The sequence below is a fragment of the Sus scrofa genome, chromosome 9, assembly GCF_054392235.1.
Source record: "Sus scrofa isolate SSC_HxYL_T2T_F1_AM1 chromosome 9, Sscrofa_HxYL_maternal_Yorkshire_Landrace_v2.0, whole genome shotgun sequence".
In the NCBI taxonomy this organism is placed as follows: domain Eukaryota; kingdom Metazoa; phylum Chordata; class Mammalia; order Artiodactyla; family Suidae; genus Sus; species Sus scrofa.
This window is the reverse complement of record NC_139391.1, coordinates 138,067,730-138,091,706: the sequence shown is the minus strand read 5'-3', so window position 1 is coordinate 138,091,706 and position 23,977 is coordinate 138,067,730. Positions and strand designations below refer to the sequence as shown.

At 50.2% G+C, this 23,977-nt stretch overlaps 1 protein-coding gene and 2 long non-coding RNA genes across 29 annotated transcripts in view; 2 read left to right on the top strand and 1 right to left on the bottom strand.

Moving 5' to 3' along the window:
• The window catches only part of LAMB3 (laminin subunit beta 3), a 162,069-nt gene that overhangs the window by 37,967 nt on the left and 100,125 nt on the right, over positions 1-23,977 (bottom strand). For 7 of the 27 annotated variants that reach the window (XM_084978505.1, XM_084978498.1, XM_084978502.1 and 4 more), the window contains one exon: positions 14,807-14,894. The exons of 3 other annotated variants lie outside the window; for them this stretch is intronic. The gene's annotated coding sequence lies outside the window, so the exon portion shown is untranslated. Of the gene's footprint in view, positions 1-125; positions 471-1,004; positions 1,528-5,085; positions 5,225-7,143; positions 7,235-14,233; positions 14,468-14,806; positions 14,895-23,977 lie in introns of those variants that run through there. 17 more of the 27 variants (XM_084978504.1, XM_084978496.1, XM_084978501.1 and 14 more) reach the window with 7 other exon arrangements.
• Positions 264-12,818, top strand: LOC146400225 (uncharacterized). Its single transcript, XR_014816866.1, has 3 exons — positions 264-1,083; positions 4,886-5,540; positions 12,667-12,818. It is a non-coding gene; the product is annotated as an uncharacterized LOC146400225 (long non-coding RNA).
• On the top strand, positions 15,736-17,870 carry LOC102158978 (uncharacterized). The gene is made up of 2 exons (XR_299088.4): positions 15,736-15,931; positions 16,053-17,870. It is a non-coding gene; the product is annotated as an uncharacterized LOC102158978 (long non-coding RNA).

The following is a 23,977-nucleotide window of genomic DNA, read 5'->3' as shown; positions in this document are numbered from 1 at the left end:
TACCCGGGGCTGGAACCATCCCCTTCTCGGCCCGGAAGTAGGCATTCTGAGCAGCTCTTAGAAGAGCTCTAGCCCACCCCGCCCTCCCCCTCCTCCTGCCTTTGTGCCCAGCCCCAGCTCTGAACCTGCTTTTCTTCTAAGTCACCAAGATGCTTCTCAGAAGTGAGACAGCAATCCAAACAGTGGCAGAAAAAGCTAGCCCTTGGCTCCGAGCTAGCTCAGCTGAGCTCCCAGGAAGAGGAGTCAATCAGGCCCTGCAGCTAGGTCCCAGGCACCCAGAAACACAACCCCTGTCCCACATCCTGCCCCAGCACCGGGCAGGTGAAGGCAGGTAACATACCTCACTCAGCGCCTGGGCGGTTCCTTCTCCAGATCACCTCTCTGAGAGCTGCCCTTGAACGTGGGGGTCTCCTCTCCTGGCTCCCAGTTTTTAAACAACGGCCTCACCTCTGGAGACTCCCTGGCTGGGCGTCACCCACTGCAGGGCGGGCCTCAGGAATCTGGCAGCCGGCACGCCCCTCTGCCGTCACTGCGCCCCCGCCCCCACCCAGGCAGGACCGGGCAGGTGCGTTGCTCCCAGAGACCTCGCGGCAAGCTCGGCAATGCCCGCCCGCCTGGGGGTCCCTTACAGGGAGGGGGAGGGGGGCTGCACCAGGCAAACGCAGGTGTCACTGCAGACCAGGATTCCTGGTGTGGGGAAGGGCCCTTGTGAGAGCCACTGCGCGTGACACTTCCCCGAGGCCCTCCTCCTCTGAGGTCAGCCTCCTCCAAGCCCTGGAGCACCCCTGGACAGAAGACCCAGCGGGGAACGCAAGCTTAAGGGCATGTCCATAGGGTGTCACAGCCCCAGACTAGTCCGAGCAGAATGAGCATCCAAGACCCTGGAAAGCACCAGACGCCCCCCCTCCGCCCGCCCCCAAGAGAAAACAGAAAAGTGGAAAATCCCTGCTTCTTGGGGTATTAAAGAGCCATGGTTCGTCAGGAAGGGGTCAAAGCCAACTCACCCAAGGGAAGCTTAGGAGGAACAAACAGGAATGTCTCCCCTCCGGCTTCCTCTCAGCCTTGGCAGGAAGCCCGAGACAGGTAAGTGCCTGTGAGTCACGGCCCTGCTCCGGGGAGGGCTGCTCGCCCAGCCCCTCCCGCCCTGGGCAAGCAGGTCCGCTGGAGGGCCCGAAAACACACCTGACCACAGGGGTGGCATGGAAGCCTCGGGCGTGACCCGCCACTTCCCCTGGCGCCCCGCCAGGCCTGAGAACACAGCTTCCTTTGTGGGCCCCCGGGCTCTGGGCTGAGCGCGCTGGGAGCGGCAGGCCCAGGCCCAGATCGAGACGCTGGTCTCGGAGGACCGCCGCGCCTCCCCTGCCCGGGCTAGGGTCAGAGGCTTTGAGAGAGATCCGGACACCCAGTCCAGATCTTGGCCCTGGAGAGCCCATGCTGGCTTTGCTCGGAACTACCCCTCGAGGTTTCAATTTCAAGGAGCCCCAACCAGCCGCTCCAGCCTGTCAGTGTCTCCTAAGCCAGGGCGTCTCTATCACTGGAGGGTTAAGTCCAAGCAGCCGGCTGGAGGACGCTTCAGGGGAAGATGTTGGGGTTTGTGGACTAAACGGTCACGTCTCACCCTCGGGTTCCAATGTAGCCCCAGAAGCTGACTTCACTGGGCAGGGGAAAGACTATGATTAGCAAATGGGCAATAAATCGTTTCAATGCATAACGGGTAGTCCAGTAAATGTTAGTGTCTTGACCCCTGTGAGCATTCCAGGGAAAGCTGCCTTAGCCAGCCGGGGTCAGCACAAGCAGCCTGGCTTCCTGGGCCCTGTCCCTGTAACAAGGACACAGAGACCCCCCCGCACCCCCAGAGAAAGGTCACTGCTCACACCCCTGGGCTTGGAGCCCACCCCCCACCCCGCTTCCCTCCACGTCTCCAACTCCCTGAACACAAGGCTTCTAGGAAGCCTGCCGCTTCGGGAGGTGCCCGCCCTGCCATCACCAGGGAGAGGATGTGACAAAGAACTCGCCAAGAGTTAACGCAGCAGAAGGAGCAGGTGTTGCAATCCCAGATCCACAGACGGGCGGGGCCCTCGAAATCCCCTCCCCCTCCCTGATGAGGCCAGGAGCCCAGGTGAATGGGTGTCTTAGGCCTCACAGGCTGGGGCAGGTCCCGCGTGTTTGGCTTCGCAGCGGGGAAAGGCTACTGCTCTGCGTGCTCCCCCACCCCGACCCCCGAGGTCCCCAAGTCCGGTTTTTGCTTCTGCAGACCCCAAGGAAGGCCCAGCCAGCCTCACTCCTCAGGCTCACTGAGCACTCCCTGTGGGGGGGTCTAATCCCCCCCAGACCGCAGGACCCCAGCACAGGCTTTGAACTTCAGAACCCAGTTTGTTCAGAGACAAGAAGCCCTAGAACAAAAGCAGAGGCTGGGGTTGGACCGAACCAAGCCTAAAGGTGACGTGGGGCGACACTCCAACACCCTCTCCTGCTCCCCACCGTGCTCCAGAGCTGGCCACCTCAGCTCCCCAGAGCCTAGAACCGATGCTCAGGAGCGTGGCCACCTGGGGCCCACCTCCTCTCACACCCACGTCAATCCATCCGGCAATTCTGCCGGCTCCCCCTTCCAAAGGCAGCCTGAATCCCCCTGCGTCCCCCTGGCCTGAGCCTCTCTTCCCAGGCTTCTGCAACAGCCCCAACTCCTAACGGTCTAGTCCCACACAGCAAGCTACATCACTGCCCGGCTCAGAGCCCTGCACCAGCTCCCACTTCAGTTGGGGTCCATGAGGCCCCTTGGGATCTGACACCGCCACTCCTCCTCCACCTCCACCACTACTCCCCAACCCCGCCACCCCATCCTCTGGCTCCAGCCACGTGGCTTCCTTGCTCTGCCTCCAAATTGCCAGGCTGCTTCCAAGTTAGGGAGCTGTTTTCTCTGCCTGGAAGGCCCATCCTCTCTCACCTCTTTGAACCCTTTTTTCAGATGCCACCCTCTCAAGGAGGGTATGGCATTTAAAATGACCACCAACCTCCCCCGCCCCAGCCTGCCCCCACTCCGAGCATATTCCCAACCCCACCTGCCTAGTTGTAGAGGGCTGGTTTTGTTTTGTTTCACAATCCTTACCACTTTCAGAGTTCCAGTCGTGGCTCAGTCGTTAACAAATCAGACTAGGAACCGTGAGGTTGCGGGTTCGATTCCCTGGCCTTGCTCAGTGAGTTAAGGATCCCGAGTTGCTGTGGCTGTGGTGTAGGCCAGTGGCTACAGCTCTGATTAGACCCCTAACCTGGGAACCTCCATATGCCACAGGTGCAGCCCTAGAAAAGACCAAAAAAAAAAAAAAAAAAGACAACCCCCCCCCACAATCCTTACCACTTTCTAACCAACTAGATAATCTACCTAATTGTCATGATTATTTTGTCCCCCCCCCCCGCCCACCGCCACTAGAATGTAACATTCAAGAAGGCAGAGACACTTGTCCATTTTATTGGCCACTGTTCTCCGAGTGCCTGCACACAGCAGGTGTTCGACATTTGTGAACGGAATGGATTCACACTGAAGTGGACATTGTTGACCTAATTTAAAGAGCTCCCCATGCCCTGTAGACATAGTTGCATTCTCAAAGGGGCAGTCTGGGCTTTTGGTCACCAGAGTGGGTGACTAATAGCGGCCATTCGTGCGTCAGTGAACTGCAGAGGGTGGGGTGAGGAAGGTCTCTTTGGAGGCGCCCACCCCCGAGTTACAAAAGTAGCGCCACGTCAGGGCAGGCAGTCTCCCACTCTGCCTGCTGGTCCCTGGTCCCTCAAAACGTCTCAGACAGGGGCTGAGGGTGGCCTGAGAAGCCACTGTCTCCATCATCCGTTTGTCAGGTTCTAACCATCCACGTTGCTAGGGAGACCAGCCAAGATCTGCTCAATGAGAGACCAAGGGATGTGGAGCGAGGAAGAGCGGGGAGGAGGGAGGGAGGAAGAGGAGGCTGCGAAGGCAAAGGAAATTGGCCCAGGCGGTGAATACCGAATCCCCCGGGTAGGAGGCTGGGGCGCCAGGTGACTAAGGCTCCGGCACCACCTGGCTGCAGTGAGTCATGGCTGAGTCCTCGGCTGTGAGACGGGGTGGGCTCGAGGATGGGCCCTGGGGATTTGCACGTGACTAAAGCTGGCGTGTCTCACTCCAGCACCACCGCTCGGCTGCCCAGACAATCGGTCACTCTTCCACAGGCTTCTCCAAGAACCAGAGAGAGGGGGCGGGGCCTTATGTTATGAGCAGAGGCAGGAACCCAGCCTCAGTCAGGGGCCAGGAGAAAGAACAGGAGCCTGGGCTGCTGTCGCTGGGTGACTCTATTCCAGAGTCCCTCTCCCCCCACCTTCAGCTTCCCACCTTGATGTCCATCTAACTGACAGCCGTGTGCATCAGCCAGGGCCCGAGGTCTGGGAGAAACCAGGCAGTCAGCCTAAATGGGCCACAGCTCACATTCTCCCGAGGGCTCACTCTGTGCCAGGCAACGCTCTAAGCCCTTAGATGTGGCACGTTTAACGCCCACGACGTCGCTGTGCACCAGACCCTTCATTCCTTCCTTGGCAGAGAAGGGAAAATGCGGTACCTCTTCTATAGCTTGGTCCCAGCTCGTAAGTGGTCATTTGAGCCCAGACTGGTTTGCTCAGCACTCGTGCTCTCAGCCATTACGTAAGCCTAAGAGGCCTAAACTCCCTGCCTGCACCCTTGGTAATCCCTGATAAGCGTCCACCAGACCCCACACTTCATGGTTCCCAAACCTAATCAAGACCCAGTATCTGAAAATGGGCCCCCTTGAAGCACTGATGTTGATGGGGGAGGCCCGGGGAGACACTGACGCTGTAGAAACATCCAGAAGAGACACCATTAGGTCCCTTCCTGTTTGTTTTCCAGGTAGATAACCTCTCTAGTGTGGGCACGGAGGGAGAAGAAGGTGTGGGCCTCAGCGGCTCCGGCTCATGCCAGCGGGGGTTCCCCCTCATACCAACAGGAAGCTGCTCTGGGTGAGGACGTGAGCAGCTTCCTAGAAGGGCTGGGAAGACAAGCAGAGTGAACGGACAAGCGTCACAGAGAGCCGACAAGATTAAACGAACCAGACTGAACACGATGACAGGATGACACAACGTCCCCCTCGCCGGAGGAAGGGGACTCCTCCCCCGAGGTCAGCCTCCTGGGTCAGTGGCCTCGGCTTCTTCTGTTCTACCTGCCACGGTGCATCCCCCAAGTGTCCCATTCTCTCCCTCCTGAGGGTGACAAGCCCAAAGGAGTCGAGCGCCGGCTCATGGCTGTCTCACGGCTCCCCAGAGAAGAGGGAGGAAGGTCTGGCGTTTTGGCCCCCTTCACGGCCCTTTCAAATTTCCGAGCTGCCTTGGCAGACAGGTGGGCTCAGATCACCCCCTCTGCACCTCCAGTCACTGCCTTCAGGGGACTAGGTTCCCGGGATCTCAGTCCAGCCTCTGCGACCTTTGGCCACAGCTTTGCCACGTGGAGCTGGCCATGTGGCCTGAGAGGAGAGACCTGAAGGCAGCAGGATGCGGCCACAGCAGAGGTCAGGAGCATGTGGGAATGGTGAGAGGGATGAGGGGTGGGGGACCTGCAGCATCATGAGGTGTGCAGTTCCTGCGCAGAGGGCGCCTCATGGGACTTTCAAATTCCAAATATCACCCCCTCAAAGGGTCACCCAAGAGACAAACTAAATTTCCTAATGATCAAATTGTTGTCTGAGATATCTGTCTTTCTCTTTCTGACTTATTTCATTCAGCATGAGACTCTCTAGTTGCATTCATGTCACTACAAATGGCATTATTTTGTCCTTTTCTACAGCTGAGTAGTATTCCATTGTGTATATGTACTGCATCTTCTTAATCCATTCACCTGTCGGTGGTCATTTAGGTTGTTTCCATGCCTTGGCTATTGTGAACAGTGCTGCAATAAGCACAGGGGTGCATGTATCTTTTTCAGTGAAAGTTTTGTCTGGATATATGCCCAGGAGCGGGGTTGCTGGATCATATGGTAGTTCTTCATTTAGTTGTCTGGGGAACCTCCATACTGTTTTCCATAGTGGTTGTACCAATTTACACTCCCACCAACAGTGAAGGAGGGTTTCATTTTCTCCACACCCTCTCCAGCATTTGTTGTTTGCTGACTTGTTAATTATAATGTCACTTATGTGTGGAATCTAGACAGGGCACAGATGATCCTACCCACGAAACAGAAACAGATGGTGGACATGGAGAGGGCAGACCTGTGTTTGCTGGGGGCGGGGGTGAGGGGGGCTGAAGGAGTTTGGGGTTAGTGGATGCAAACTGTTACATTTAGAAGGGATAAGTAATGGGGTCCTGCTGGACAGCCCGGGGAACTGTGTACAGTCTTTTGGGTTAGAACATGACGGAAGATAGCATGAAAAAAAAGAATGTGTGTGAGAGAGAGAGAGAGAGAGAGAGAGAGAGACTGGGTCACTTCGCTGCACAGAACATTGTAAATCAGCTATACTTTAATTAAAAAATAAAAAATTAATAAATAAAATAATGATACCCCCCCCCCCCAAAAAAAAATTGGCCTCTGAGGGCTGAGTCTGGAGAAATGAGCATCTTGCGGTTTGAGAGGGAGGGAGCGTGGGCACGTCTGGCTTCTTGTCTGGAATCGACCCCACCCAAAGGCTTTGAATCAGCACCTCCCTGCAGCGCTTGTGGCCACATAGGGTCCACGCACGGACCTGAACAGCTCTGAAAGCCCAGACCCAGCTCCAGCGCTGCTTCTTGGAGGAAGCATAAACTCATGAGAGCCCTCCTCTGGGGCTCGGTTTCCTCATTTGTAAATAAAGGTACTGGATTATACTGGTTCTCAACCCGGGCCGCCCTTGCAATTTCTTGCAAAACTTGCATAATCATATACTTAGGCTGGGCCCCAGCTAGAGATTTAACTGGCTGGCAGAGGGGCAGGGCCATTCAAAATGCTTTTCAAGCTCCCCTGCAGCCCCCTCCAGCTCTAGAATACACTGCTCTCAGGGGTGGGGGTTGAGGACAGCAGTGAAACGCCCAGACGTACAGAGGGAGAGAGACGAGGGTGCAAGTCTTGGTTTGGCACTCACCAGCCATGTGCCTTTGCACAACCAAAGCTCCTTGCATCCAGTGGGAATAATAAGAACCTACCTCACGGATCTTGGTAAAGATCAAGGGAGAAAATAATCCTCTCCACGAAGTGCCTGGCCAGGTGTGCTCCGTAAAAGTTCTGTCCCTACATGGGAGTCACACATGCGCGAGCAGCAGTCTTTGCAGCTGTACGTAACGAAAAGCAAATACCATTCCAACCAGAGTCTCACAGCTCGCTCACTGGGGCTGTGGGCTGGCTTGGGCTGCTCCCCCTCTCTCCCCCAGGGGAGCCCCAGGTCCCACGTTCCACTCTGTTCCTTAGGGCTGGATCTGGACCAGCAGGGAAGAGGGGGCGCTCAGGGGGCCACAGAACTCAGCTCCCTGAGAGCAGGGTGCTGCTTCCCACCTTCCTGGACAGGGAAGGACGGGGGTAGGGTGTTTACAGAGGGCAGAGGGCAGAGGGCAGAGGAGCAAGCTGGAGCCTGGCAGACTTACTGTTTTATGGCCTCCGAGAGTTAATAAGACCGGAGTCCAAGGCCTGATAAAGAGAGGAGTCAAAACTGGTCTGGACAGCAGTCTGTTACTTCCCTTGGGACAGCTGCCCAGAGAAGCTGAAGGTCACAGCGAAAAGACACTCTCCTTCCCCGGGGCCTCTGCTTACTTGGATGGATCTGGTCTACATCCTACCAGACAGGGGCGATGAGACCTTCTCCAGTCTAACTCCTTCCCGTTAAAACGTCATTCAACATCGACCCCCTTCTGATCTGAGATACGATAAAGAGGTTTAGGTAGCCCGAGGGACATGTTTATGAGATACGGTTTTCTAGGGGAGAAAATACAACAAATGTGCATGAAGTCCACTAACTCCAAAGAAAAAATAACACTCGTGTCCATCAACAGATGAATGGATAAAGAAGATGTGTGTGGGTGTATGCGGGGGTGGGTGTGTGTACATATATATTTATATAATGAAATACATATATATGTATAAACTGAGGTAATGCCATTTGCAACAACATGGATGGACTTGGAGATTATCATGGAGTAAGTCAGAGAAAGACAAACATTATATGATATTGCTTATATGTGGAATCTAAAAAACAGTACAAATGAACCTAATCACAAAGCAGAATCAGACCACAGACGTAGAAAACAGACTTACGCTATTAAAGGGTAAGGGGGAGGGATCAGTTGGGAGTGTGGGATTAACAGACAGATGTTCACTACCGTGTATTAAATAGATAATCAACAGGGTTTACTGTAGAGCGCCAGGAACTATTCAATATCTCGTGATAAACTGTAACAGAAAAGGATTGAAAAAAAGAATATGGATACACACACACACACACACCTGAATCACTTTGCTGTACACCAGAAACTACCACAATATTGTAAATCGATTATATTTAATTTCCTTTTTTTCCGAGATGCAAGTAGTTTATTTTTTTTACACCATGAGATCACTTTATTTTTTTATTATAGTTGATTTACAAGGTTCTGTCAATTTCTGCTGCACAGCAAAGTGACCCAGTTATGTATGTAAGAATATATATACGGAGTTCCCGTCGTGGCACAGCGGAAACGAATCTGACTAGGAACCACGAGGTTGCGGGTTTGATCCCTTGCCTTGCTCAGTGGGTTAAGGATCCGGCGTTGCCGTGAGCTGTGATGTAGGTTGCAGATGCGGCTTGGATCTCGCATTGCTGTGGCTGTGGCGTAGGCCAGCAGCTATAGCTCCCATCCGACCCGTAGCCTGGGAACCTCCGTATGCCACAGGTGCGGCCCTAAAAAGACCAAAGGGCGAAAAAAAAGAATATATATACATTTTTTTTCTGACATTATCTTCCATCATGTTCCATCACAAGTGATTAGATACGATTTCCTATGCCGTACAGCAGGATCTCATTGTTTATTCACTCCAAATGCAATGGTTTGCATCTACCAACCCCAAACTCCCAGTCCATCCCTCCCCCTCCCCCTTGGCAACCACAAGTCTGTTCTCCAGGTCCATGAGTTTGTTTCTTTTGTGTGTGTATTATTTTCAATGAAAGTTTTGTGTGGATATATGCCCAGGAGTGGGGTTGCTGGGTCATATGGTAGTTCTATATTTAGTTTTCTGAGGAACCTCCATACTGTTCTCCATAGTGGTTGTACCAATTTACATTCCCACCAACAGTGAAGGAGGGTTCCCTTTTCTCCACACCCTCCACAAATAAATATCTCCAGAATTTATTTGTAGATTTACTAAAGATGGCCATTCTGACCGGTATGAAGTGGTACCTCGTTGTAGTTTTGATTTGCATTTCTCTAATAATTAGTGATGTTGAGCATTTTTTTATGTGCCTATTGGCCATCTGTATGTCTTCTTTGGAGAAATGTCTATTCAGGTTGTCTGTCCATTTTTTGATTGGGTTGGTTTTTTGCTTTTTAGTTGCATGAATTGTTTGTGTATTTTGGAGATTAAGCCCTCATCAGTTGCATCATTTGAAAATATTTTCTCCCACTCTATAGGTTGTCTTTTTGGTTTTCTTATGGTTTCCTTTGCTGTGCAAAAGCTTGTAAGTTTGATTAGGTCCCAACGGTTTATTTTTGTTTTTATTTATATTGCTTTGGGAGACCGACCTAAGAAAACATTTGAACAACTGATGTCAGAGAATGTTTTGCCTGTGTCCTCTTCTAGGAGTTTGATGGTGTCTTGTCTTACGTTTAAGTCTTTCAGCCATTTTGAGTTTATTTTTGTGCGTGGTGTGAGGGTGTGTTCTAGTTTCATGGATTTACATGCAGTTGTCCAGCTTTCCCAGCACCGCTTGCTGAAGAGACTGTCTTTTGTCAAAGATTAACTGACCATGGGTGTCTGGGTTTATTTCTGGGTTCTCTATTCTGTTCCATGGGTCTGTATGTCTGTTTTCGTAAACTTCAGTTTCAATACGAAAACATAATTCTCAGAGAGCACAGGGAGAAAATATCCAAAAGGTTAATATCTCCCATTTCTATTTCTCCGTGGGCCCACATCTTCCACAATGAGTGTATTTTATTAAACTAAACAGTAAAAATAAAGCAAAAGTTCCAGGAGAGGGAGGGTGTTTTTTGTCCGCCAGTAAGTGATGAATCCGTCCTCTCTCTGCTCCCTCCGTGGCCCTGAACTCTGTCCACTAAACACGCAGACAGCCAGCGTTTTCTCCAATGTTGTAGATTGTCTAAGTTACCGTTTCCCCTTCTTAGGAAGTATTGCGGAGTTCCCGTCGTGGCACAGTGGTTAACGAATCCGACTAGGAGCCATGAGGTTGTGGGTTCGATCCCTGGCCTCGCTCAGTGGGTTAAGGATCTGGCATTGCTGTGAGCTGTGGTGTAGGTCGCAGACGCGGCTCAGATCCCGCATTGCTGTGGCTCTGGTGAAGGCCAGCAGCTGTAGTTCTGATTGAATCCCCAGTCTGGGAACCTCCATATGCCGCGGGTGCAGCCCTAGAAATGGCAAAAAGACAAAAAAAAAAAAAAAAGAGGTACTGCTCCCTGGGGCTGTTAGATTTATGTAAAGAAGGCACTTATCACTGGTCCTCAATACGTGTGTGAGAAAGTAGAGCAGCACCTAAACATCACATCCATAATATCTCATTGAAGCTTCACAGTAGCCCTTTAAGATGACTCTTTGAAAGATTTATTATTATGCCACTTTTTTACAGCCTCAGCATTATTTGGTGGCTTGTACAAGGTTTCAGAATGTTATTGACTGAACACGTTCCCCCCAGAAATCCATGCTGTGAAGCCCTAACTTCCAATACAATGGTATTAGGAGGTCAGAACCTTGGGCAATAATTAGGTTTAGATGAGGCCATGCGGATGGAATCCTCATGAAAGATTCAGTGCCCTTATAAGAAGAGGAAGAGACACCAGGGCTTTGGCTCCATCATGTGAAAATACGGCGCAAAGGCGGTCATGGGTTCTCCCCAGGACCCAATCTACTGGCCCCTTGACCTTGGACTCCTAGCCTCCAGAGCTGTGAATATGAATGTCCTGTTACTTAAGCCACTGTCCATGTTATTTTGGTTAGAGCAGCCCAAAGTGATGAGAACACAGAACTAGTGTTTAGTCAAGGGAGGCTAGGCTCTGCTGCAGTAATAAACTAACCACAACATCTCTACGGCTTCACACAACAAACCCCTATTTGCTGCTTGCACAGAGCACGATGCAAGAAAACGGTGAGAGAGGCCCTCTGTTCTGCACAGTCACCCAGGGACTCCTGGTCTGGTGTCTGCACCAGCCAGGACACGTGGCCTTAATGGCCTCAGCAGTAAGGTTAGAAGAGCATGAAGGAACTCCCCCGTTACTCAGGCTTCACAGTCATGCTGCTTACAACCTACCGGCCAGAACTACTCCCAGGGCTCCTAAGCGGTCCTCCTATGTGCTCAGAAGAGGAAAATGAGGTAGGACTTTGTGCATACATAGCACTGTCCACCACAACTAGTATATGTTGGGCCAATGGCAGATCTTTAAGCTTTTTCAAAATCCATGCTCTTTCCCCTATATGTAACCTCCGGAGATGGAGGGAATTTGTTTTTCATTAAAAAAAACAAAACTCAGGAGTTCCCACTGTGGCTCAGCAGGTTAAGAACCTAAATTGTATCCATGGGGATGTGGATTCCATCCCTGGCCTCATTCAGTGGGTTAAGGATCCGGTGTTGCCACAAGCTGCAGCATAAGTCACAGAGGTGACTCAGATCTGGGGTAGCTGTGGCTGTAGCGTAGGTCAGTAGCTGCAGCTCCAGCCCAACCCCTGGCCTAGGAACATATGCTGCAGATGCAGCCCTAAAAAGACAAAAGGAAAAAAAAAAAAATTCCTGTAGGATAATTTGTAGAATATGACACCTCAAAGAAACTGGTACGAAAGAGCCACGGTCAATGCTTTAGACTTGCAAAACCTAAAGGATTACACCCTGGAAAACCTTACACATAGACAGTGAGATTTCTGACGGTGCTGGCTACCCTTGAGGAGGAAAGCAACGGGTGGGGGGGGTGGAGGCAATTCATCGAGGAGAAGAATCGAGTATGTTGCAGGGTGACCAACTGCCCTCATCCTCGTTGGCCAGGACTCTTCTCACTGTAGCTCAGAAAGTTCCACCTTCCAGGACACTCTTTGGCCCCAGACAAATGCTTGGTCACCTGGTTGGACATGAGTACTTTCTCTCCCTGGCAATGTTTTTTTTTTGTTTGTTTGTTTGTTTTGCTGTCCCCATGGCACATGGAAGTTCCTGGGCCAGGGGCTGAATCCAAGCCACAGCTGCAACCTAAACCACCACTGCAGCAATACCGGATCCTAAAGCCAATGTGCTGGACCAGGAATCGAACCTGAGCCACCACAGAGACGATGCTGGATCTTCACCTGCTGTGCCACAGTGGGAACTCCCTCTCCCCGACAACTTTTGAAGGTGTCACCTGAAGCCGCTCAGGAAACTGCATGAAGATGCACAGTGATCTGAGAAAGTGAAGTTGGCCCTGAGTCAAAAAAAATAAATAAATAAAAATAAAAACAACAACAACAAAAAACCCTGGATGGAAACAGCACATGAGAACAAAACTCTCCTGCAGGAAAAAGTTCAGGAAGCTCCTGTGAGGACATCGGTCCCCAGCACAGCAGTCCTCTTCACGGCAAAGAGTATGGCACCACCCCTCCTGCTGCAGCCTGGGGTGCAAGAGGCTCTTCCCAGCCAGCACCCCAAGGACTCGCACTGAATCTATAGGTACATTAGCATCTGTCCCTTTTTCAAGTCAAATACCATTAAAACAAGTGGCCGCCATCGTGAATCTGTGCTATTTTTAAGACGGGTGTGTACACGCAAACGCATACACACCTGTACACACATGCCTTTGCACTTTTTCCAACTGTATTTCATCTTGTTAGCTTTGGTCTAGTGCTCCATTCGCAGAGTTGAATTTGGTAAAAGCACTTTGACCCATACCCTCTGCATCATCTCCTGGTTAAAGTCCAGAGTCCACAGACAGGGTCTGAAAAAACAGCTGCCTTTCTGGTCCTAATTCACACAGCCCCCCATTCCCTTGACCACAGTTCAGCTTGATTCATCTGGCTCTGACTGTCTACACTGCCCTTTCTACCTCTCACATACTTGGCTAAATCCTCAATCCAAGATTCAGATCAGATTCCTGGATAGTTGATGGCTTCTCTGCTGTTTTCTGCAAATTCTTCCCAAATTCTAGCCGAAGACCTTACTGATACAATTCAATTAGCAACCAGTTCTGTTTTGTAAATACATTGTATCTCAAATTTACATACTTACAGCTATTCAATGTTTAATTATTTTGTGACTTGCTCCCAAACCTCCACTGCAAACTCCTCGACGACAGGGGCAACGCTTGGCCACTCTTTTTATTCCTTAATGAGTGCCTCACCCATGGTTTGCATATAATTAATTGCTCAATAAACAGATATTGATTTATTGGTATGAATCCCTGGGCAAGGGGAAAAGCCACCAAAAAGTGTTGGAAGAAAATGATGCCACAAATATCACCCTATAACTCCCTCTCAAGACAACACAGAAATTCCAGAAAAAGAATTCTTCCCCTTAAGAATTAGAACCAGAGAAAATTCAGGATGAGTTGACCCATGAATCAGCAGACTTCCAAGGCTGTGCTTCTCCTCCCATCCACCATGGCTGATGCTTGGGGAGTAGAAAGGCCAGGAGTCAAACCGGCAGGACTTGTGGTATTTGGAACAGAAATACCTCCAAGGTCAGGCCATGGACCCAGATCCTCGTGGCACTCAAGCCCCAGCTTTTGGAGGCCTGAGAGGTGAGGCGGGGGATAAACTGGGTCCAGGGAGAGGAGGGCACAAATGGAGAGGGTCTTGGAAGCAAGAATTCCGAAACATGTTTTGAGGATTCTTGGTCACCCCCAGAGAATCGGGGGCGTGTGTGGGCAAAGGCCTGTCAGTCCCTGCCTGTCCTTAGGCTGATAAAGATAATGTGTCCCACCAGGAGTTTCAGGCCCAGCCCAGCCCTTGGCCAATGAGCACCAAGCCTATAGAGTAAGAACCCCTTCCCGTAGCCAAATGGGCCCAAGAGTCGCTGTTTGTCTAAGTCCATTGACTGAGGAACAGGTGTTCCAGGCACTAGCCTGAGCATTGAGGGGAGCTTCTCACCTACATTCCTCTGTGTGGCCAGTCTGTGGCTTTTCTGGCACTCTGGCCAGGGTTTCTGATAGGACCTCTTCTCCTGCCAGCTGCCATGGGGCCTGAGCTTGGGTCTGAATCCTCCCAGCAAACCAGTCTGCACATCCACACCCCTCTGCCTGCAGCTTCGGCCGGGTCCTCACCCTCAGAGCCTGGGCTTTTTTTTCCAGCTTCTCCTCACATCTCAGCAAACCCTTCTGACCTCTGACCAAGAAACACAAAAACATCCAGAACCGTACATTCACAAAATAAATATTTACAGAGCACCCACCCGCTGCCAGGCATCCGGTGACCCAGTAGCAAACAGGTCAGACACATCACTGTGCAGAGACAGACTGCTAATGTCATGGGACATTATCAGACATTAAACACAGAATTGCCAAACAATTCATTAAGTATGCAACCGGGGTGACCTCCACTTCCGTAGCCATCTGTCCCTCTTTCCTCCGCTCTCCCAATAACCACAATTCTGAGAATTCTAGAGAGATGCTAACAGAGAATGCACATTCATTCTAGTGGTTGCTTAGCCTCAAATACTCCTACCTGCCTTCTTACCATTCCTCCACGCTGCCCCGGTCTCTCCAGCAGATGGTGGCCCCAAACCCAAGCAAGCGGTCCTTTCTCCATTCTCCTGAGAACAAAGGACACAGCAGCTGAGTTTGAGAAATTACTGAAAATTTGAAGGTGACGCATGGAAATTACACCCTAAAGATAAGTATTAGCTTTCACCGTCTGCAGAATCCATCCAGCATCACAGCATGTTCCCACTGCCATCTCCCTCCTTAGCTCTAAGCCTTCGCCGGGTGGCTGGAGCCGGGGCCCTCCCTCCTTATAACCAGTCCGGAGTCCTCCCCTTTTGTGAGCTCACCTCTCCCATCTCGCTCCATGAAGACAGCTGATTACAGGCTAACAACCCAAGCGGGCCCATCTACACTGGGATTCCTCTACTCACTGCTACTTGCCACGCATCAGCCTGCATGCAGTCGTTCTTTCATTCCAGCAGTAATCACTGAACATGTGTTTTGTACCAAGCATTGTGCTAGGTTAGGACACAAAAAAGACAGCAGCAGCCCAGACAGACTAGAAAAACCCTGCCTTCGTGGAGGCGATAAACAGTAAGCAAGTAAATGAGAAATTAACTCTGACAATTACAGATTTCAATGCTTTTCAGATGATATGATAGAGAGGGGTCTCAAGATGCTGGGAGTGCCATTAGAAAGGACGGGAAGAGAGGTCTGTCTGGGGAGGTAACCTTGGGATGAGCTGAGAGCTTCAGCGCTGGACTTCCCACAGCAGGTGAGACATGGACTGAAGGTGCCAGCAAAGCAGACGGAACAGAATTTCTTTGAAAATTTTTATATCTAATATATTTTAAAAGACATGGAAATAGACATCTTGGACAAAATTAGAACGCTCTATGTCTCCCTTGCACATGTTTTAAAGTTTAATGTTGTTTATCTTGATTTATCCAGGCAGATGAGAGCACCCAGTCTTTTCAAGGATTAGAACCTCTAAAGTCTTACTCAGGCCCCAGGAGACACCAGAAAGGGGTGTTCCAGGAAGAAGAAGTGCAAGTGCAAAGGTCCTGGGGCAGAAAAGAGCTTGGCCTCTTCTAGAGCTAGGAAGAAGGGACGGCCACCGAGATAGGAGCTGAAACTGATGGGCAAGGTAGGCAAGGGCCTGGACTCAGAGATGGAGTATTTTCAACACTGGTTATAGCAGAGAATTCCCTGATTTTCTTTCTTTTTTTTTTTTTAAATTTCTGATGCCCTACACCTTGCTCCAACAGAATTAACTGGTCTCCAGTGGGATTATGAAAACCGGTATTTTTTAAAGTTCCTCAGGTGATTCCAGTTTGTAGCCGGGATGAAGAACCCCTGACACGGGGCCTCGCAACCAGTCAGAGAGACAGAAAAGTGAATGATGAAGAATACAGACCCCGGGATCGGACAATCTGGCTTTCAATCCCGTTTCTGCCACCGAGTGGTTGTGTGATCCAAGGCACACTACTTAAGCTTTCCGTTCCTCAGTTTCACCACCTGAAAAATGGGGGCAGCAGGGAACCCACTTTGTAGAGTTGTTTGCAGGATTAACAAGTTGAGACATCCAATGGTCTCAGAAAGCACGTATTAAGGATGCCATGACGTTTAGATTTAACCACTCTGTGTGCATGATAATGGCAGCTTGGCCCAGGCTGGAGGCACTGGGGGTGAAGAGGAGTCAACAGAGTTAATTTACATATTTGAAAGTAGAACAAACAGGACTTGCTGAAAAATTGGCTGACAGAGATGAGGAAAAGAAGGGAATAAAACGTGGTTTACGTGTTCGGGACTTTAGCAACTGGAGGGCAAATGGTAACATTTTGCCAAGTCAGAGAAGACTAGAAGAGGAACAAATTTTGAAGAAAAAAAAAATCCAGAATTTCATTTTTTATGTACTAAGTTAAAGATGCTCTTAGATATCCAAGCAGAGCTACCTATTAAACAGCTTAATATGTAATCCTGGAGCAGAGGAAAGACACATTTCAGAGTCATTAACACATGGGGGGCTGTCCAATACGGTAGCCACTAGGCACACTTACGAGGTTACTTAATTCAAATCTATGGTAATTAAATTAACAATTCAGTTCATCAGGTACTTTCGCCACATCTCAGGGTGGTGGCTAGCGGCCGCCACATTGGTCACACAGATCTGGAACATTTCCGTTGCTCCAGAGAGATGGACGGGATGGAGTCTCAGCCCATGGGAGCACAGGAGATCGTCTACGGAAGTGGTTCGCAATTCGGTCTCGCCCCAGGGATTCAGAATCAGTTCAGCTTGGGAGACTTCCAGGCAAGCGTAGTGCGTAAAACCTCTCGGGATAATTCCAAAGTGGAGCCAGGGCTGAGAACCACTGACCTAAGGGAATAATGCAGGTGGGGAAGCAGGACCATTATAGGGCCCTGGGGGCTCCAGCATTAATGAGAGTGACTCTCAAGCTTAGCTGAACGATGGAATCACCGCTAAGCTCTAAGTGTTACTGATGTCTGCGTCCTGCTTGGAGAGATTTCCGATTGAATTGGTCTGGAGTGCAGCCTGTTCTTCAGAAATTCTGAAAGCTCCCCAGTGATTCCACTGTGCACTCAAGGCTGAGAACCACTGACTGATAGAGAAAGATGTCGTGGAGGAGAGCTAGGAAGAAGAAACAAAAGCCATACGCTGAAAAACAGGAAATGGAGTTCCCCGGTTGCTCAGCAGGTTAAGGACCCAGCATTGTCACTGCTGTGGCCCAGGCTACTGCTGGGGTGTCAGTTTGATTCCTGACCAGGGGATTTTCACATGCTGTAGATACAGCCAAAAAAAAAAAAAAACCCCAAAAAACAAAAACAGGAGAGTGCAAAATGTCCCTGAAGGAAAGAGGGGAAAAAAATGTTTCTAGAAGGAAGAAATGTTTCTATCTGTTGAATACCAAATTTCAGTGTATTTAATAAGCATCCCGTTAGCTTGGGTGGGGGTGGGGGTGGGAATGGAAGCCAGTGGGTGTGGGTAAAAGAGCGAATGGTTGATTTTTTTAAATGGATACAGTGATTGTTGATAACTGTTAATAAACAGTTTCACTTGTAAAGAATTTTGGCAGCAGCTGGCTAGTGACTTGGGGTCGTGGACCAAGTTTTTTAAGATACAGATACTAGAGTGTGTTTGTATGCTGACGGGATGCTATAATAAAGAAGGCTAAAATGATTATTCAGAAAAGAGCAAGGAGCTGACAGGAAGCTGACTTCCTGTTCAAAATCCCTCCCCTCCCCGCTCCCTGCTTTCCAAGTCCTCAGGGCCGTTGCCCTTTCCTCAGTTCCGGTATTAGCCGTAGCCAGCGGTTCTCCAAGTTGAGCATGCGTCAGAATGACCTAAAGGACTCTTAAAAACCCAGACAGCTAGTCCTGCATCCAGACTTTCTGATTCAGTAGGTTTAGGGTAGGACGCAAGCATCTGCTTTTCTCACAAGTTCTCAGGCACTGTTACTACCGGAGGTCCTGGCAAGAACCTTTGAGAGCCACAGGTCTAAGGCCATCCTTTCTTTCATAAGTAGTCTTAGGAACAGGCATTCAACCCGGTGCTGGACAATGAAAGAAAGTCTCCAGAAAGATCCTAAGAGGAGTTCCCGTCGTGGCGCAGCGGAAACGAACCCGACTAGGAGCCATGAGAGTGTGGGTTTGATCCCTGGCCTCGCTCGGTGGGTTAAGGATCCAGCGCTGCCGTGAGCTGTGGTGTAGGTCACAGATGAAGCTCTGGTGTTGCTGTGGCTGTGGCGTAGGCCGGCAGCTGCATGTCTGAGTTGACCCCTATAGCCAGGGAACTTCCATATGCCCTGGGTATGGCCCTAAAAACAACCACCAAATAAAATCTTCATGGCCAGACCTAACCTCTCTCCAGAGGTTCCAGATTCATGATTCACATACAAGTGCCTGATGGCCATCTCCACACATGTCCCATAAACAGCCCAAACTTAACTCTCCCAAAGGGGACTCACTCTCTTTCTCACCAAATGTGTGCCTCTCTTCTCCAGACCTGGGAGTCACCTGCAACTCCTTTCTCTTCCAGGTCTGCCAGGTTCTCCTACAGTTTATCACTCAAACCTTTCCCTCCATCCCCACCGCCTCCTGCTGGAATTATTCTAACAATGCCCCACTTGCCACCTCTAGCTTGCTCCACTCGTAAGCATTCTTCACTCTGCCACAGCAACCTACTCAAGACGGCAACCTTGACGAACTGCTCGGCTGCTAAAATTCATGAATGTTTCCCATAGCCTAGAGCATAACCAGTGCAATAGAAGACAAACTGATAGCTATGGTTAAACACTGCAAGGAACTATGGGTTGTGCCAGCTCTGGGAACACTGCACTAAAGAAGAGAGAGTTCCTGCCCAAACAGAGCTTACAGTCCCGCAATGGAGACAGGCAAGAGTTAGGAAAGGGAAAGTGAAGTGGCTGTGTGGGCACAGGTAGCAAAAGGAACTAGCCTCATCTGAGCAGTAGGCCAGCCTCCCTGAGAACGTGGGAGGAATGGGACACTAGAAGGATGAGTCAGAGTTCTCAAGGTCAAGGGGAAAATGCAAAAGTGTCCCAAGGGGAGGGAACAACATGAGGAAGGAGCTGAAGTTACGAAAGAACTGCGGTGACACCTAGAACGCAAGGGTGGAGGGAAATTTTACATATATAACGAAACTGGTAAAACTGAGATGGACAAGATCAGGAATGAACTTGTAAGCCATGCTAAGAATCTGGGACATTATCCAAAAGGCACTCTGGGGATCCACTGAAGGGTTTTAAAGAGAAAGGTGACACAATCAAGTGTGCTTTTTTTAAAAATAAGATTACATTGGATTGGAGTGGATTGGACTGGATTGGACTGAATGGGTCAAGTCCTGAATCAGAGAGACCAGCCGTAAGACTCCTGTCACAGTCTAGGTGGGATGATGGGGGCTTAGACCAGGAAGGTGGCAGAGAGAATGGAAAGTAAATAACTTCAAGAGATATTTAAGAGGTAGTATGATGAGTCTCGGTGACTGTTTGCATATGACAGGCGAGAGAGAGAGAAGAGTAAAGGATGGCTCCCACATTTAGTACCTGAGCTACTAGGTAAACAGTAAAGCCTAGACTAAGAAAGCTAGTGGTGCCAGTTTATGGGGCAGAAATACTGAATTTGGCTTTAGACTTGGTAAGCTTGATACCTGCAAGATATGCAAGTGGAAATGTAATCTAGGCGGGGAGATAGATACATAGGTTTAGAGCTCAGATCTGTATGTCATCTACACAGAGGCGGTAATGGAAGGCTTGGGAATACACCCAAAGACAGCATGCAGCATAAGAAAAGAGGCTCCAGGACCAAGTCCTGAAAAATGCTGGTATTTAGGGGTTGGATAAAAAGCAAAAGGGGGAAGAAGAACTAAGGAATGCCCAGAATAGGACAGCAGGAAAAGGAGGAGAATATGAAATCATGGAAACCAAGAAGAATGTGTTTTTAGAAGAAGGGGATGGTTGACCGTCCCAGGCGCATCAATGATCATTTACACAGTCGTTCCTTTCCTGCTCCTACTATTTCCTCCTCTTTTCTCGCCATTTCCCCGCACTCATCCTTTGTGCTCTAATGCCAGCTTCATCTCGCTCCTCTTGGACCATGCGGTGTGTTCTTGTGCATCCTCCCTCTTCACGTGTGGTCCTTCTCTTTCCTGAGCCCCCAGCCCCAAAGCTTCTATTCCCTCCCCCATCACCTGGCAAACTTTATCCATCCTTCAATACCCTAAACTGCTCGGACATCATCTGCTCTCAGGCCTTCTTTGACCGCCTCCTCCCCAAACTGGATCAGTGCGTTTTTCATTGGATTGGTTTACCGGGTGTATACGCCCGTGATTGTGCTCACCCTGGTATATGCCCTCATAACTTACTTAATGTCTGGGTCCTCCATCCTCCGCTTGACTAGGAACTGCTTAAGGGCAGGGACAATTTTGTATTCTGCTTTTTTATAGCTATGCTTGGCACAGTACCTGATACATGGCTGGCTTCAACAGTTTCCGGACCTCACCGCTGCCTACATGTCACCTAAGGGAAACCCACCATCCTAGGCTAGGATAAAGGACCACGAGAATTGCTGCCATGGAGCACAAGGCGAAGACAACTGAAGAGGAACCAAATAATGACTGAGTCAACGGCTTCATTTGCACCAGACCCCTAAGCCGCTCACAGGGCCCTAGCTCAGGGCTCACCACATCGCCCTCAATTTACAGACTAGGACATGCAGGCTAGAAAGGTTAGGTCACTTGTCCAAGGTCAGACCCTGGTTAGAAGAGCCAGGACTTGAAGGAACCCGCATCTATTTGACTCCAGAGCCCTGTACTCTGAAGTCCAGTTAGCACTTAAGCTTGGAGGAGGTTCCTTGTGCAGATTCACACTTGTCAAGTACAGTTCTGGGCTGGGCTGTGTGGGCAGCAGGGTGACACTGCTCCCGGCCCATCCTGTCTGCTTGGGAAGCTAGTGGCTCTGCTTGGCCAGAAGCCACAAGGGACCAAAAAAAGGGAAAATGTCTGTGAAGGGTCCGTTCCATGGTATTGATGTGTCAAGGCCCTGGGGTCCTGGGAGCAGGGCGGAGGGATGCCTGAGAGTGAGCTGAGGGCTGCAATGTCAGACACAAAGCTGGGAGTGGAAGTGAAAGGTGAGGGAGGCAGAGGGGAGGTGCCAGGTCTTGGGCAATTTTAAGCCCAAGGCTCTGAGCCAAGGAAAGTCACTGTGCCTAAAACAACCTCCCAAGAGAGTCTTAACTCATTCATTTTGCAACTGTTATCCCAGTTCTGGCTTTCAGGTCCCTATAACTAGCCCTGATTGGACCCCTATTACATGTCCGCACCAGGAAAGGTGCAAGGATCTGGCCCTCTGCAGAGACAGGGCCGCAGGAAACGATGCGAGCGCTGAGGGAAACAAAACACAAGGCAGTGCCAACCTGCACGGTACAAGCCCCAAAGAAAGGTAGCTGGAATTCACAGAAAGGCGAGAGCAGGGTGTGCTGGCACAGCAGCGGTGGCTTCTTGGAGCACATGACCTGAAGGGAGGAAGTCGGAGTAGAAAGGGAACAGCACTTCAGGTAGGGAGAGAAAGGGGAGCAAAAGCGAGGCAGCGCAACGAGAATGAATGACTTCCTGGGCTGTAGGAACCCATCTGTGCAACAAAGGGTTCGCAGAAGTGGGCAGTGACTTTGGTAGCAAGGAGCTGGTAACAAAATAATAACATGAATAATGGAGGCTTATACACAACTAACCATCCAAAAGACCTCTGTCCCCTGTTCCCTCAAACCCCTCGGCACAGTTGTTGGAACAGCTGTACCCTCTTCTGTACTTACTCCTCGGACCACCGGTTGCCCCTGTGTGATTGCTTCTTCTGCTGATAGCTCTGAATGTTTTAACGTTTGGGAGAAATGGATTGATTGATTGATCGATCAATTGTCTTTTTAGGGCCACACCTGTGGTGTATGGAAGTTCCCAGCCTAGGGGTCCAATCAGAGCTGCAACTGCCAGCCTACACCACAGCCACAGCAATACAGGATCCAAGCCACGTCTGTGGCCTACACCACAGCTCAGGGCAACACTAGATCCTTAACCCAATGAGCAAGCCACACGGATACTAGTTGGGTTTGTTCCTGCTGAGCCATGATGGGAACTCCAGAGAGGAGGAATTTAGAAAGCAAAATAAACTAATTTTAAACTGACCACTCCTGCCTGCCTAGAAATGGCAAGAATTCCATGTTGGGATAGACTCAAGGGCTCCAGTCTGCCCAGAACTGCCCTAGCTGCAGTGCTGTAAGGCCTACATCTTGGAGAAACTCCTCAGCCCCAGGCAAACTGTGATGGTTTGGCCAGACTACGGCTGATCTGACCTTGATGGCTGCAACCTGTGTCTGACCAGCATGATGCAACACAGGGCTTTCCGCCCCTAAGGACACATCAGCACAGTCAAAGCAGGTGCTTAGTTTGCCAAGCCCTAGCCAAACTCCTACTCTACACACTGGGTTCTCTCTGCCACCCAGACAGAGAAACTGTGTCAGAAATTCTTAGGTGTGAGGTGACCCTGGATTCCTCAGCCCTCTGGTCCCACCATCTCGCACTCAGCCCCAGCAACCAGCTAACCCAGGAACACCAAATCCACCAGCGACCCCAATCCGTGCCGTGAGCCGCCCTCTCTGCCCAGCCCTGCCTAGCAAGCTGGTAGGGCCTGGGGGTCAAACTTGGGTTATCAGAGAGGGGAAGAGGGGACCCCACCCAAGGTGGTGATGTGTCCTACTGCGGCCAACCACATGAAGGGGGAACCCCAGATGAATGACAGCCTGCTGACCTTGGACCATGTGCAGTTTGCGTCTTCGAGTTACAGAAATACCGGAAATGCTTGCTGAAGAGTCAATTTCGGAGTTTTGGGTCCAAAGCTCCAAAGGGCTGACTCACCTTCAGAGCGGAAACCACGTGAAAGCCCCAATTTTGAGGTGCACGGCACAGCCTCTCCCAGAAGCCGCAATGTTTGAAAGTCTCCCAGATCTTGAGAAAGCTCATAGATCATTTCTGCCAGTTACTAGAGACTTCTCCAAAATCACAAGGAAGATTCAAAGAAAATGTCAAGACTCATATTCATCTGACTTGTTACATAATTGTCCTGCCTGACAAGGTTAAAAAGAATAATAGGCAGGGGACACAAGCCTCTAGGAATCATCCCTATTTGGCCCCTTGTCACCTCGACTGCTCGTGCACAGACGAAAATGTAGAATTTCAAAGAAGCTCTTTAGGTCACCTTGCCCAGTCCACACGCAGAAACGCTACTAACTGAACTACTAATAGCCAAAATGAAGGGCAGTTGTTATTACTGCCTTTTTAAAATTAAACTGGCTAGAAAATTGCCTCAGACCCCAAAGAAAGATTACTGCTACAATTTCTAACGACCCAAATATGTGCTCCCTGAAACAGCCTTCCCTGGGTTCCTGCCCGCAGAGCCCGGCCTGACGGACGTGCACAGGCTGTTGTAAGATTGCGTCACCGACCTCTGCAATTCTCCGTCCATCTGATTTCCCCTCCTCTCCCTGCTGGCTCCCTGGCTGTACTTGAAGAGGTCTCTCCTCTTCCCCTACTTGCTGACTCTGGGGTGTGGATAATCCAGGCTAAGCCAGAACACCCCCCGTAACGGTGGATGATGCTTAATCCTGGTTA